Source organism: Danio rerio, chromosome 2 (assembly GCF_052040795.2).
Source record: "Danio rerio strain M-AB ecotype USA chromosome 2, GRCz13ab, whole genome shotgun sequence".
In the NCBI taxonomy this organism is placed as follows: Eukaryota; Metazoa; Chordata; class Actinopteri; order Cypriniformes; family Danionidae; genus Danio; species Danio rerio.
The window spans coordinates 44,684,624-44,696,753 of NC_141022.1; the positions used below are offsets into that span (position 1 = coordinate 44,684,624).

The 12,130-nt window shown below is 36.2% G+C and overlaps 1 protein-coding gene across 1 annotated transcript in view; it reads right to left on the minus strand.

The window, feature by feature from the left end:
• LOC147837201 (uncharacterized) overlaps positions 1 to 12,130 on the minus strand; it is a 293,483-nt gene that overhangs the window by 161,587 nt on the left and 119,766 nt on the right. The gene's annotated exons all lie outside the window — the stretch shown is intronic.

The window sequence follows — 12,130 nt, forward strand, 5'->3', positions numbered from 1 at the left end:
CAAGCAGACAAAAAATTACAAAGATCAGCTGGAGCACTTTATAGATGTTGCCTGTGCAGTGAACTTGAGCAAAACACGAATAAGATTAGTCTGTGTATACCAAAGAATAGCATGAAAACCGACACACATAAGGGGACTTTATATATGGCGGAAAAGATCATTATACAGCACTTTTTACATAATTGTCTGCTCCCTGAGGTGATGTCAGATTTGCTTCAGTTAAGGGCCAAATTGGCTTCTCTCTTAATATCACGCTTTCTCCTCACACAGAGTTTGCGGTATTGCTTTCCTGAATAACTCAGGTGAGGGAGATGTCTTGCTCAACATTTCCCACCCCGGGAGCTGTATTTTTCATGCGTACCAAGCCAGGAGCAAAACAAACTAGGAGACGACGCACAAAAGGCAAAGAAATATAAAAAAAGGGAAAAGATACGGAAGAAACAAAAGCGAGGAAAAAAATGAATAATGCATAACAAAGTCCTTCTCACTCGGAAAAGGGGCAATGAATACTGAAAAATCACGGTTTTAGAAGGCTGTTTCGGTTTGGTGAAATACACGTCCCTGACAGCCTGAGCCAAACCACACAGAATTACAGAGATAAAAGACATAAAAGCAGCAGAGACAGATTTGAGGCGTACACAATGTCAACTAGACTAACTGTATACATTTTCCCAAGTCCCAAATCGTACACTTTTTCGGGTCTTTCCTGTTTTAGAACGCCCTAAAAATACCTATATACAGTATTAAATATATAAAAAGATAATATATGTTTATGCATTCAGTCCCCTCATTCTATTGTAGTGGAATATGCAGCACTGACAGCTACTGTTCTGCAGATTTCTGTTTTCACCTTAATATATTCTTCCACCAGCCATGAAGTGCCACTACTGTGCATTTTCAGATATTACCTAATGAGTGGGAAATCTAACTGGTTGTGAATGTAAAGGTTTTAAAGATAACAATAAATTAATTTATTTGCAAACAAACAAAAAAAATCTTGATCTAATATTATTTCTATTGATAACGTTAATATTGAGTGTGCATAGTGAAAACATGTCATTTTATGAAAATTACCCTACCACCAAAAATGTGTGCACATTTTACTTACAGATGTAAAATCTATAAACCATAAATAAATGGAAATTGCAAATGGTTTCAAATTACTGCCTTGTACGTAAACTCTTCAAATGATTCTCCTTAACATAGAGAATAATGCTAAATTTCCAAATCCTTTAGATGAGAATGCGACTTGCAAGATTTACTTAGATTTCCAAATACTCTGAATATGTCACAAAGAAAAGTGTGCATGTCTGCTCAAAAAATGATGCTGTGCTGAATACTTTTCTATTTGTCCATTTCCATAGTTTCAGGCTGATTTCCTTTTTAGATCTATGTAGTTTGTAAAAAAAAATAATAATAATAAAAAAACAATAAATAAATAAAAAAATAAAAAAATAATATATATATATATATATATATATATATATATATATATATATATATATATATATATATATATATAGGTAGGCATAGATAAAAAAAAAATTTAATCTAGATTAATTTAGATTCATTTCTGAATAAATCTAGATCAATCTAGATTAAGCCGAAGGCATTCAGAATATGTGTGCTACCCAAATTCTACATTTTTGAGAACGGGTTTCTCAAGCCAGGTGGCGCATTAGACCATGGGCTCATCTCTTGTTTCAAAATGCATCACAAACTGCTTGAGAAACTTTTCTACTATGATAATTCATTCATTTTATTTTCAGCTTAGTCCCTTTATTAATCTGAGGTTGCCACAGCAGAATGAATCGCCAACTTATCCAGCATATGTTTTACACAGTGCTTGCCCTACCAGCTCCAATCTCTGGGAAACATCCATATACAGTCATTCACACTTATGCACTTCAGACAATTTAGCCTCCCCAATTCACCTGTACCGCATGTCTGGACTATGGGGGAAACCTGAGCACCCAGAGGAAACCCAAGTCTTCCTTTTTTCGTATGTTATTAAATTTCATAACACTCTCACCAATAAGAAATGTAATATGCAATCCTAAGAATTGAGGCGGAGCGCTATCCTTCTGAAGAATTTGCCATCTCCTGTGGTTCATAATGTAATGGGCAGCACAAATGTCTTGACCACAGGCTGTTGATGTTGCCATCCACTCTGCAGATCTCTCACATCCCCCCATACTGAATTTAATGCCAAACCATGAATTTTCCTTCACCAAACTTGACTGAATTTTATGAGAATCTTGGGTCTATGTGGGTTCCAATAGGTCTTCTGTATTTGTTTTGATTGGGATGCAGTTCAACAGATGATTCATTGGAAGAATCTACGTTCTGACACTTTTCCAAATGATCAACTAGAAGTCAAGTTATTATGTGCGGCTCTTACAACTGGGACAAGACTTTTGCCAGGTAGTGTAGAGGAATTAAATTAACTTATTATGTTTTTACAAATTTAAATGGATTGAACATTATACAATTAAGTTGTCACAAAAACAGTAAGATATGTAGAGTTTTGGCTCATTTTAAATTTAAGTAGTTTCAACAACCAGCAAAGATCACTTGAGTGTACATCTACTTTGATGATAGAAATGGCTGCAATAAACATACCAGAATCATTGTAAATAAATTTCATACCACAAGAAAAAAATATGTAATCATTTCACAGTATTTTATTATCAACATTTAAAATACTGTAAAGGTTTTAGACATCTGTAATCCTGATGTGTTCTGTGTCATGAGGGTGAACAATTACTTTAAAAATTAAAGATTATAGCTTTTAAAAAAATAAAAGTCCATAAAGCTCACAGAGATCTTTTGTGACAAAAACCTCCAATAGTGTTTTAAAGGTAGTTACAGTTTTATACCCTACATGCAGTTTGTTGATAATATCTTGATCTAATCAGTATACACAAAGTCATTTCCCATATCGCAACTGGCCTAGTATTGTGTCCTTCAGCAAACTCCAGATGTTTTTGTGGCTCTTTGTTCTTTTTGCCTCACTTTCTCATTTAAGACCAGTGTTGTGCTGGGTTTCTGATGTGGTTGAATGCTGTCATGCTACTTTGTTTGCTGCTACTGAGCTCTGTTTGTCCTTCAAAGACATGGCTGCTGTCTGATTCTTGCACAAAACTCTCTCTTGTTCATCGAGAAAGGAGTTTTGAGGAACAAGCTTTACCAGATTGCCTTGGGTGGTTTTACGAAGCTTTCATTTCATTGTAATTGATACTAAACCCTCCTAATTGTTAGCTAGGAAATTGTAATTACTCTATACATATAATTATGCACAGTTCACTATAAAACACAACATGAAATATTTCACTGCTAAATAAAACCTATGATTAAAATCACCCATGCGCAATAATGAACCCACAAAGTGACTGTTCAAATGTTTGGGTCGGTTTATCTCTTAAGCATTTATTTGATCAAAAGTAATCAAACAGTACAATACAATAATTTTGCAATTAAAAGTTTTGTATCTCGATATATTTAACATATATTTTTATTTAAGTTTTTTCTGTCATTTCAAAATAGAATATTTAGCATAATTACTATGAGTTTTCAGTCACATAATCCCTCAGAAATCATTGCAATATGCTGATTTGGTCAAAAAAGAGCATTTATTTGAAATAGAAATAATTTCTAACATTACAAATATATAAACTGACACGTTTAATCAATTTCATACATAATTTTGAAAAATATTAGAATTAAAACACATTTCTATTAAATCAATCAATTAAGCTTAACAACGTTAACTCCAAATTCAACGGGAATCGAATTTGATCTAATGTTTTTTTAAAATGCAAGAAACTATCAATATTTACTTGCTAACCGTCAGCTGACACATTCATACAAGCCAAACAGACTAACTTCCCACAAGAAAAAAAAAATTAATTTATAGTAAACCATATATAGGACTTTAATTTATCTGTTGAGGTAAGGGTAATACTCTAATTACAGTGGTAATGCACTGTAAAAAATCCTTATTTAACTTTTTTTTTTTTTTTTTCCGGAAGCTGGAGTGGCGAAAAAAAAAAAAAACACACACACAGGAATATATGGCTGTTAAAATACAGACATTTACTGTAAACTAACAGACTGTGAATTACATAAATTTACAGGAAATTTTAATTTATGTAATTATCTGTAATGTACTGTCTGTTATTTTATGGTAAATGTCTGTATTTTAACAGCCATTATTTTACTTTTCTTTTTTACGGCACCCCAGCTGCCAGAAAAAAAAAAATTAATGTAAATTGACGATTTTTTTACACTGTACAACTAATAAACAAATTACCCAACATTGTACTAAGTTTTTTACAAATACAATTTGCAAGAAAAAGTATGTGAAGCTTTTGTGATTACTAGGATTTCTACATAAATTGGATAGAAAATGTGTTTTGACTTTCATTTAGGTCGCAATAAAAAAAAAGGTCAAACAGCTTAAACTAATACTAAACAAATATTATATGTTTTCATGTTTTATTGGGCACAACTTGTAAACATTCACAGAGCAGGGTGGAAAAAGAAAGAGAACCTTTGGGTTTAATAACTGGTTGACCCTCATTTGGCCATAACTTCAACCTTTCCTAGTCAGGAGGGATTTTGGGCCATTCCTCTTTACAAAACTGTTTTAGTTCAGAAAAAAATAGATGTCTAGAGTGGATTACTCCTGAGTAGTGGTGTAATGGATCACAGATCTCATGGTTCAGATCGCACGACGTATTAAAGCAAAAAAACTTGGTTGTAACAAACAGAACTTAGAATCTGTCATTTGAAAAAAAATTTAAATCAAGAAACAACTGAATAAAAGGAAAATTTTCAATATGATAATGCTAAATATAGTAATCTAACATCTTGTACATATAATTAATTTTTAATTAATAATTCACACATAAAACTTCATGTATCAATAAAGGTGTATCATTTTTGAAAACCTACTCAGTGACATAAATTGCCACCCATTGGTTACACAATGTAATTGCTACAACATTCCCCAGTATCAAGTTCTGGTCAGCGTCAAGGTTTAAATCAAGATCAGGATCTTTTAATGTATAATTGTGCAGCTTTACACTGAATGCATTAATGCAGGCTAAACAAACAGTGACAGAAAACACCTTTAAATAATAGCCTAAGAAAGCATTTAGGCAAGTTCCACCACAACATTTTCTGTCATCATATTTTACAGGAAATTCAAAATGCTTCCATACATGTGATTTGAATGATATGGGAGGGATCTCTCTGCAATTGTCATAAATGTTGGATTAACCTACAAATTCAAAAAAGTTATTAATCGGCAGGTCACATGAGTTACAAACTGTTTGTGGTGATTCGTACAGTTCACGGATTAATCGTGATCCGTTACACCCCTACTCTTAAGGTCATTCCACAGCATCTCAATCAGGTTGAGTTCAGCACTCTGACTGGGCCACTTCAGTAGGTGTATTTTGATCAAATGGATAAAGATAAGAACAAATGTTTCGTCCAATTTCTGCAAATATCCAAGCAACCCCAAAGGATTCACATACTTTTTTCTTGCAACTGTATATACTGTATTAAAATACATGACAGGTTACTGTAAAAACTAAAGTATACTGCTGTCTTTATTACAGTTTATCAGCTAATACTGAAGTATGGTGTTTAGCATTCACTACCAAATAGTTGTAAACCCTATAATATATACAGTAGAATATATGGTAAATTAATATGGTTCAAAAACACTATAGTATTTACAATGAACTACTATAGTACTTTTCATGCAAGTTCAGTAACAAACTAAAAGAGCTGTGGTGAGCCTTTAGTCCTGTCATGTCAGGAGCCCCCACAAAAACAGCTTACTATCATTCCTCTCAATTAAACATCCGCTGAGCACATTAATAGACAAGCCGGGCCAGGAGGTAAAAAGAGCAAGCATAAACGTGCCCCAGCTAAACATAGAGATACTAATGTCTCTCAGGCTCTGTGAATAAACTATATGCCCTTCTCAATTATTTGTACCCTCCTGTCATTCAGCAGAGCCACATACAAACACATTTGGCATGCATCAACCCCCTTTTTATGGGAATAACTAGACTGGAAAGCATCGATAATGACTCATAACGTCCTAGAAAATTACACTACTCAGGGCTTTGTTGCAAAATGAAAAGAAAATTAATCCCCTTTATAATTGGCTGCCAAGGGATTAAGGCAATATTTACTTATGGGCTACGTATCAGTGAGGCTTTAGCCATCCGAGCTTTATTTTACACTCTTTCTTTTTATCTATAACCTGTAATGCGCTCGGGAGCTGAACATTGTATGTAATGCTCGACAAGTGATTGTATAATCATAACATATGTTTGGCCTCGGCTGACATGATAGATGAAGACCTTTCAAAGGTCTTCACTGACCTGAAACGATGCAGCTTTGACTGTGAATGGATTCTTGTAGACTAGGCAAAAAAAGTCACGTAAAAAGATTGCGCAAAGATTTAAGTAATGTTCTGAGAACACGACAAACATGATTTGAGAACAGCATGTTCTCAGGGAAATATGGAAGCATAATCAGTACTATTGTATGTAGGTTGTAAGACTTCACAGCAGATGCAAAAATGTGCTCACAAAAAGAACACTCAGACTGAAAGGAAATAATAGGGAATTGCATTTTGCACTAAAAATGGAAGCCTATATTTTTAGTAGGGGTGATTTGGTTGAGGGGCAAAGGGGATTTTTTTGAAAATATTATATGCCATTGTGCATTGATTGCATTCAAAAGTGTTATTGTTTCTAAACGTTTTGAAATTTGTAAAGGTTTCCATTATTAGAAGTCATAATATTAGCTATTTATTCTCACAAACGAGTAATATTTTAATCGATATAAACAGTAGGTAGTAAAATGTATGATGTATAAATATTTTTTTAAAGGTTAAAAAAAAAGTAGTATAGTGTCAGCGCTTTGTTTTAAGACATTAATACAGTATTATGTCAAACTCTACTAAATAAATGATATTTTAGACATTTTAATAGCAATATTTTTTAATGATAATTTAGCTTTAAAATATACCAGATTTATTTTAAAAGATGTTTTTAGAGACTAAATCAGGGGTGTCCAAACTCAATTCTAAAGTGTCTGGGTCCAGTTTAGCTTTAACTTGCCTCAACACACCTGCCAGGAAGTTTCCAGTATATCTAGTAAGAGATTGATTAGCTGGTTCAGGTGTGTTTGGCTGCATCCGAAACCGTCTACTATTCAGTAGGTACTGCTTTTGAATTTAAACGTACTACTCAGCCGTTAGAAAAGTACGTTCTATACAGTATGAATGTGAAAAGTATGAATGGAATTCGGACGTACTACATCCGCCATTTTGTCATAGTCGCCTGACCTACCTGCGTCAGTTGCGTCGCTTTACTCTCATTCATGAATTCGCTCGCAGGGCATCATGGGATAGTGCATCATGCATGTGATGCACACTCCAGAATCTCGCCGGAAGTAGTAAGTCATCCGGGTACTTCTCGCATACTGATTTTCGAATTCTATGAATTCGGTCATACTACTCGGCTCGCATACTGATTTTAGCGTACTATATAGTATGGAAGTACGCAGTTTCGGACGCACCATCTGTTTGGGGTTGGAAATAAACTCTCCAGGACTCCGGCCCAGTCCGGGAACATGTTTGTATACCACTGGGCTAAATTAAAATCAAATACTACCAAACTTCACATACTATTTAAGAATTTTTGGTCAACTTTACAAATAATGTCAAAAGTATGAAAACATACAGTTTATATTTCTCAAAATTTAAGGGACGCCCTTATATGGTCAACAATAGAAACTGGATGTTATCTGGTGGTCATGTCTGGTACTGCGGCCAAACAAAATCTTACTAAAAGCTAATTTTTTTGAGATATCAACTTTGGAATATAATATTTCCAGATATTAAGCTTTTTTTGTAATATAACAAAATATACATTCATCGATTATTTTTTCAGAAACAAAAAAAGCACATACCTTTATTATTATTATTTGACATTTTGAACTTGTATCCCTTCTGCTACAATATGATGTCTTTCTTCTTTAAAATAAGACCAAGGCCCAATCCCAATTGTAATTTTTGTACCCCTATTCCCCTTGGCCCTTGAAACAGAGTGTAAAGAGGAAGGGCTTAAAAATGTACCCCCAAAAAATGGGACAGCACTACAACACCTGCACACATCATCATATGTCATTGTGAGCTCTTGCTTCATATGAGATAGATGATCATGACTGCTGTAGTTATTCCAGTTGTGTTATTTTTTGGAATTTATTTCAGGAAATACCAGAAGGAAACAATATTATGTTATCATAACAATATAATACAACAGGTGACGTGGTGGCGCAGTAGATAGTGCTGTCGCCTCCAGCAAGAAGGTCGATGGTTCGAGCCTCGGCTGGGTCAGTTGGCATTTCTGTGTGGAGTTTGCATGTTCCCCCTGTGATCGCGTTGGTTTCATACGAGTGCTCCGGTGTCTCCCACAAGTCCAAAGACAGGTGAATTGGGTAGTCTAAAAAAATTAACCAAAAAAAAAAATTAAAAAATTAAAGATAGCAAAATTTTGCGTTTTTATTTTAGCGTTTTTTTAATCAAACGTAACGGTAAAACACGAACACGGTTATGAATGTATATATGCTTGTTTGTTGTAAAAATTTGTAATAATGGCAAAAAATACTAATTTGTGGCTTTACTTATTTCCGTGAGCAGCTATGCTGCTTTTGTAGCTGATGTATTAAGGGAACATTTTTTACCCCTTGGTTTCGAGTGTGGTCCTGAAAAATCTTCATTTCAAGGGGTATAGCCCTTGCCCTTAGTCCTACGCCTTCAAGCTAAAGAGAATTGGGACACCTCTACACCTTTACGTGAACGTGCAAGACAAGGGGTAAGGGTAAAGGGAAGGGCTAAGGGGTACAAATGGGATTGGGATTTATGCAGCAAAGCAATAATTAGCAATCATTAGGTTGAACATGTCATTTTTTATCCCTATGTTCAAAAAGTGAATGTGACAGTTAAAGGGGTTAATTGTAAAAATATTTCACAATATTACAATTTCTGTTGTTTAAAACATAAAGAACAAATATAGATAAATGAATGTATATTGTCCTAATGTATTACGGCATGATGGCTCAGTGGTTATGCATTGTCATCCTATAGCAAGAAGGTAGCTGGTTCGAGTCACAGATGGGCCAGTTAGCATTTTATTTGTGGAGTTTGCATGTTATGCCTGTGTTAACGTGGGTTTCCTCCGGGTGCTCTGGTTTCCCCCACAATCCAAAGACATGCGCTATAGGTGAATTTTATGAACTAAATTAGCCATAGTGTATGATTGTTTGAATGAGGGAGCGTATGGGTACTTTCCCAGTACTGGGTTGCGGCTGAAAGGGCATCCACTGTGTAAAACATATGCTGGAATAGTAGGCAGTTCCTTCAGCTGTGGCGATCCCTGATAAATAAGGGACTAAGCTGAAGGAAAATAAATGAATGAATAAATAAATAAATAAATGCATTAAATTATGATGCAAAATAACCAAATAAAATAAAAATGTGCAAGTTCTCTCTCGCTCACACAACATCTGTTCTTAAATACTAAACTGATTTATATTTAAAACCGTCTAAATTCTAAATACTAACAGCATCATTCACAAAACACATCCCCACTTTAACCAATCACAGGTTCAGAGCTCATGGGTACACAAGCCGCTTTTCATCTTTGTCCCCTTAATATAATACTCATGAATTTCATTTGTTATGTTTGTGCTGTTGAAAATAATGGACTGAATGATGATTGAGAGAATAGGGCACTTTGGCGGAGCAGGGACTCTCAATAGAGCACTGAGCTCTCAGTCTGTTTAGCCTGCTGGAAGCTCTTTCCATTATCGGCCCGCTCTTCCAGTTTGGCTCCAAAAAGCAGATTTATGGCAATAGAGCACTGAGTGATATTGGCTGATTGTTTAAGAGGTCCTTGTGTGGGACCACCGTTTCTGTCGCTCTGCCCATTCCGGCCATCCGCTGCCAAGAAAGAGATGTATTTCTGCTGCCAGTTTGCAAACACACAGGAGAAGGAGCTTGGACTGCGGGGATACAGGCTTGGGACGATTTGACTGGGGTCTGACTCTTATAGACAGTTTTTTGTGTGTTCTCCAACACCTCGATGTGTTCACAAAAACACTACTTTCCTGCTTGGTGCCCTCAAGATTTTTCACTGTGTGGAATTAAAAATGCATGAGTCTGAATACAGTGTGTTACGGCTTACTTTGTCATTCAAGCGTGGTGAGAGTGCAAGTGGTTGGTGTTGCTCACGCTGCCAGGATGAGGTGAACTGATGTGGGGTCGTCGGTAGAGCAAGCAGGTTCAAATTTGGGTCATGTAGAACTGACACATTTCAGGCGTGAAATGCTTACTAGCTTGGAAATTCAAGCTGGTTAAATGTAGAACGTAACCAGTAAACTTGTGCTCACGCCTGGTAGGAGTGCTGGAAACCTGGTAACACTTCGGTTTAGGTCACAATTCATGCTATTAAGTTATTAGCCTGCCTATTATTTTGATATTAACTAGTTTTGAAGTATGATCTTATTCTGCATCCCTAATCCTACCTAAAACATAAACCCAACTTCTACTTAACAAAAGCAGTTTTTCCACTACACACGACGAGTGACAGATCTGCAAATCTTGGCAAAGCAACAAATCTATTAGAGAGTAGTCTGGGAGCTGTGTGGAGTTTTGATCATCTCCTTATGCAGAAAATTCAGATGCAATTTGAGCAGCAGAACTCCTGCGACTAGACCGTATGCGTCACGATCAACAGCGATCATAACTCCTTAGATCGCTGAAATACACAAACAATCACTTATGCCGAGTTCAGACAGCATGATTTTCAAAGTAGTCGTGTCACAGGTGTTTTCACACTGCATGACTATCTGGGCTAGCGTTTCGTCGCTGCTTTGTTTACACTGCAAGATGGATCAGCGACAGGGACTTTCACATTGCATGCCTTTACTATTGAAAGAATCGTCGACAACTTCGTCCAAACTACGTCTCACAGTCAAAAACACGTAGAATATCTTTTGTTATTAACTACATAATAAGAAAGAAGCCTTTAATGGGGTAGAAAATGTACATATTTGCTCACCTGGGTTTAAAGGGAATTAGCCATTTCTCCTCAACGTTGATAATAAACTAATTTCTTTCTGTATGAAACGTCAAACAGACACGGTTGCTCCTCCATTTCGTGGGTCCAAGTAAACAGAAAAAGAGCGCTTTTAACTTCTCCCCCAGCCTCCCGCTGGCCTGCAGCAGGTATACACGCACACACAAGTGAATGCTGCTCTCTCATTGGCTGTAGGCGATTGCTGATGTTATTTTCAGTCAAAACTCAATTCACACGGCATGTTTTGAATCGCCGATAGCTCCAGGTATTTAGCATGCCACATATCTCGCAGGCATCAGCGACTCATCGGCGATTCTCTCAGATCGCGTCTTTGATTGTTCATACTGTGTGATTGTCACTCACGTGCACGAGCAGCGATTTGCTTGTGATTTCAGACATTTGTCAGCGATTTCTCAAAACTTTTCGGTTTAGCTCAAAATCGGAGCTAAAATCACGCAGTCTGAACTCGGCATTACAGGCTACAAATCTGCCATGTTATGGACTACATTTTCATACCGGCACTCTGCTCACACACACACGTTTCCTCATTCTGACTGATTACACACGCACCACCGGAGAATTGTCAAGGACTGATACACACACCATTTAAGCAGCACATACTCTCACTCCAGTTGCCGAGTCTTGTTTATGTAAGTGACATTAAAACGCGTCTTGTTTTCCAATGTATTGACTCTAGCCTTTTTTTTCTTTTTGTCCCTGTCTGCAGCCTGCCTTCCGACCTCTCGCCAGTTATTCTGACCACGATTCTGGATTGTCTTTATACATCTGTTTGTACTCGTGTTGACCATTGGCTGACTGCTCAATAAACCTGCATGTGGATCCGAACTTAGTTGTCTGTGTCACTCCCCTGGTTACAGTTTGCGACCAGATGACCTGATTTGTTGTACTCCGGTGTTGTCCAAGCAGATCTGTGCGTACTAGGGGAGTATTAAAAATAT